The sequence below is a fragment of the Dermacentor variabilis genome, chromosome 2 (genome assembly GCF_050947875.1).
Source record: "Dermacentor variabilis isolate Ectoservices chromosome 2, ASM5094787v1, whole genome shotgun sequence".
In the NCBI taxonomy this organism is placed as follows: Eukaryota; Metazoa; Arthropoda; class Arachnida; order Ixodida; family Ixodidae; genus Dermacentor; species Dermacentor variabilis.
The window spans coordinates 59,123,779-59,128,491 of NC_134569.1; positions in this window are offsets into that span (position 1 = coordinate 59,123,779).

Here is a 4,713-nt window from a genome sequence, read left to right on the forward strand (position 1 = left end):
TATAAAGACGGAGGTTATCTCCGGTTAGCTACATCGTACCAGAGGAAGGGCAGAGAGATGCGATAGGTGAGAGGGAGAAAAAAATAAAAGAAAAGAACCCCCCCTAACACACACGCACACAAAAAACAGTACTGTATCTGTGGGCACCGTCGCGCAGTCTCCGAAGGCGTTCAAGTGTTACACAGTGTCACCGTCACATACTACATCACGCAGTGCGCAGTCACAATTTGTCACAAGGTCCGGTGTCTTTTAAATAACGCAGCAGTGACTTCACAGTGACTCGCGCTGATGTTCGCGTAGGCTAGTTTACAAGAAAGTTGTTTTCCGGTAGTAGGCGCTTGTCCAATTGGTCTACAGGGCGGCTGAGCGAGAGATAGAGATTCTTGTTGGTGGAAGGAAAAAATTGGGTAAAGTGCAGCGCAGTATCTGTCTCTCAGATGAGGACACCTCAACCGCGTTGCACAAGAGGGAGAGGGAATTGCTCTTTGCGGTTTGAAACGAGGGCACTCACAAAGAAGGGTCGCGATTGTTTTGTTGCAATCGCAGCAGTCACAAAGTGGGCTGTCGGCCATTCCGATAAGAAAGGAGTACGCATTTCAAAAATGCTACTCCAATCCATGGACGGACTAGAAGAGTGCAGCTACGTCGTGGAAGGTCGGGCGGAATACGGAGCTGCAAATTAGAATTCAGGGTATGAAAGCGTGCACTTGTGAATTCGGATGAATTCCATTGAGCTAATGTTAGGTCACGCGCAAGCGCAGAAAGTTTTTTTTTTTTCGCTGCGTCGGCTCTCGAAAGAGGAATCGCAACGCAGTTGATGGCGTCATATGCAGATCGGGCAGCTTCGTCTGCTTGGTCATTGTCATGTATGCCACAGTGACTAGGCAACGACTAATATATTATATCTCGTCCTTCGTCAGCTATGGTGAACTTCCCTGATCTCAGCGACCAGCTGCTCATGTGATTCATGGCGCAGTGCTTAGAGTACACTCTGTAGGGCTGCCTTGGAATCACAGAAGATTTACCATGCATGGTGTGGTTCCTCCTCAATAAAATGAAGAGCCGCACTCAGGGTTACCAGTTCAGCAGCTCTCGTTTATGATACGTGTGACGTGTTTAGCAGTATTTTGACGGATCTTGCTGGTATCGCCACAGCGGCAGCTGAACTTGTAGGTGTGACTTAGCCATCGTTGTAAACATGTACGCGGGCACTCTCCACCTCATGTAAATGTCCTAATGTGGCCTGCTTCAGAGCTAACAATGGCATCTTAGCTTTCTTCGTGATTCCTGGGATGGTGAGGCGCACTTTAAGTTTGTACAGGCACTACAGGTGAGGACGGTCTTGCTTCAGGCATGTAGTTCCATGGCAACGAGGCACGATTGGCAGCAATTATACGACTGAAAGTTGTGTGTGGCCTTTCTCCAGGTAAAGAAGCAAGGTGTTGAGAAGGCACTCGGGCAACGTGCCATATATGCAACTTGAGAGCGTCGGGGGCTAAGCACGTTGGTATTTAGTGATCTCGAGCTATGACAATCGTTGCCGCTTTAGACACACACTTCAGAAGACCGAGACACGTCCTTAGAGCTTGAGCTTGTATTCCCTGGAGTGCGCGCAGGTTCGTTTTGCAACTGTTGCTTAGCACAGGAAGGCTGTATCTTCCGAAACCGAGGAAGAAGGCGTAATAAAGCTGCAGCATTGACCGCACCGATGTGGCTCATGACTATCCGTCGAGAAATTTGAGGAGGTGTATTATGGTCACTAACCTCCTCTTCAGGTATGAAACGTGCGGGCTCCATGAAAAGTCGCGGTCGATAATTACGCCTAAAAAGCGGTGCTTTCGTGCGTTTGCAATTGCTTGCCCATTGACACTAATAACGTAAGGTGCCTCATTGCCTTCTGAGTGAATGTAACAAGGCAGCATTTCTATGAAGACAGCTCTATCTTCGGTTTTCGCAAGTATAGTGATGTTAACATAGCTGCCTTTTTGTAGCCTTGCTTGTACTTGCAGTCACGTTACAGCAGACGCCCAGATGCAGATGTCGTGCGCATATAGTGATACTGGAACTCTGCTGGAAAAGCATCTGACCAGGCCAACGAGCACTAGGTTTAATAATGTCGGGCTCAGTACAGCGCCTCGCGGTACTCCACAGAATATTTGGCGGTGAGTCAATGTACCGTCTTCGATAATCACGAAGAAATGCCTGTCGGTCATATAGCTGCATAGCTACTCAAAAGTGCAGCCACCGTTTGCAGCTTCAATCAGTGCGTCTATAATGGCCTAATGTGGTACAATATTGTATGTGCCTTTTATGTCAAGGAATAATGCCGCAATGAGCCGTTTCAGATGATTTTGATGTAGAACAAACGTGACCAAATTGATGACATTATCTATGGATGAGCGCCCACGCCGAAAGCCAGCCATATATCATGTGGGTACACGTTGCAGTTTTTTTGGTACCATTCCAGGTGCGTCAAAATCATTCTTTCCATTATTGTCCCTATGCAACTGGCCAGAGCCATGAGGCGGTACGATGACAAATCTAACGGTGATTTACCATGTTTAAGAAGTGGGACCAAGCAGCTGCATTTCCATTCACGTGGAACCAAACAGTTGCGCCAAGACTCATTGTAATGGTTTAGCAGCATGAGTCGGGCTTTCTGCCCAAGATTGCCGTGCGCCGCATTGATAACGCCCTCCGGCCCACGTGACGAAGAGCGCCTGCAATTCGCCAGTGCCGCTTCAAGCTCCTCCACCGAAAACATTACATACAAGCAGGAGTACCAAGACACCGGAGGGACGCATGGTATAAGAGCGCGTTGGAGACGCAAGCTGGCATGTCTCGAAAAAAATTCTTCAGCAATTTCAATCTCTCTTCGGCCTTGGTGCAAAGCGAGAGATTTGAAAGGAACTTCCGGCGATACGCGAAGTCCACGCACTGTTCTCCATATCTGAAATAAGCGCTGATGGGGATCCACCGACTCACACAATCGTGCGTGGAATACAGCATTACGGCCAACACATTAACGTAGGGTAGCAGAGGGGGATGACTAAAAGGCAGCTGTAAGGAAAGAGATGGAGTGAGGATAGAGAAGAGGATAGACCGCGTATAGGAAAGGGACAGAGCAACCTTCAACGTCGAGGCACAAGGAACTTTACAAGGAAGACGGCAAGTGACTGTCGGAACACACTGTGCACTGCAATAATAATTAGTATTCTAATTGTAATCACCTGCAAGCGCAACAGGGAGTTAGGACGCCCTCGATTCCACTGAGTGCCAGTTAATAAACAGGCACGTTAAGCTCGCCAACGTGTTCTTATGGTACTTCTGCTCGTAGCACATACTGAACATTAAGCATTTTAATTAGTCGAAATGAGTATTCATTCGCATTTCCTCTCCTCTTCAACGTACAATATACACACGCTTTCGGCGTCGCCGTAGTTCGCAACGTCCTATGCACTGGAAGAATAACGCGGAGAACATTGGTGACTTGTGCAGGAGCTGCCAAGTGCGCGCCGAAAAGTAATTTTAAACTCATCACGCGAAGAGTGCGTGCAATGTCTTGTGTGACTGCCGGTGTTTCTCTGCACCAAAAGATGTAAATGAGCGTTTAAACGCATAGAGAAGGAAAGAAAATACAAGTCCGCTGCGGTTTAGAAATGTCGTTTAAGGTTGTAACAAAACCCATTTCCCTTGTATTGAACGACGTATATATGCAGGGTGTAATGGCGCTCTTTGTACGCGCGCGCGTGTGGTGATGACGTTCGTTTGTTCTCGAAAGCTGGGAAAGCGAGTTGTATTCCTCCGGATGTCATTGTTAGCGCGCCGCGGAGGTATTATAGTCCACGCGTAACGCATACAGGAGCTTAATGACTACCGAGAGAAGCACAATGGCGGTCATTTAAGAGGCTCAATTTGGATGAACGTATACATCCAATAGAACGATAGCGAAAAAGGGAACGACAATGAGAACATTGGCGCTTGGTGCTATTGCAGCGCGGGATACGTTTTGCGGCAGATGGCAACGATTGTCTGAAGCAGCGGCTTAACAAAATACGGGGGGGGAGGGGGGGGAGGAGACAATGAGCAGCACATGTATAACGTGATGCGTGTTGCAGCATTCAGTCATAGCGCTCGAGAAGGATGAAATGCAATCTCATCGCATCCGTGCAGCACTTTTTAAACTGAAGCCCAAGCTTACTGATCAGCAGATGATGGCGGCATTATTTTTCTCCAATACTTTCTGTTTAATTGAAGACAGAAAACGTTTTTATATATGCGCACTTCTGGCGATGGGTGCGCGGAAAATAGGGCGATTGTTAGGTAGTACGGATGGGCGAGACATTGAAACAACAGCAGGAAGTGTATATTTCTCTCGAAATTTGTTAAGTGCAACAAGAATACAGATTTTCAATGAAAAGGAAAAAAATATTTTGCGCTAACATTCTCAGCATTAACTGGGCAAAACCACAAAACCAGGCAATACATTGGAATCGAGCTTCATTCCAAGCCATTTATGTCTTTGTGTGGAACTTGCGCCGACAGTTCTCGTCGGATGTGAAACAGAGGTATACATTGCTCATCCTGTACTACAGTGTCTGTGTGATACTATGGCAGCCGGTTAAATCACATCGATCTTTCTGCTTTGTTGTTAATGTTGTTTTTGTTGTTGACTCTTAAACATATGGATTTGATGGTGCACCGAACTTCTTC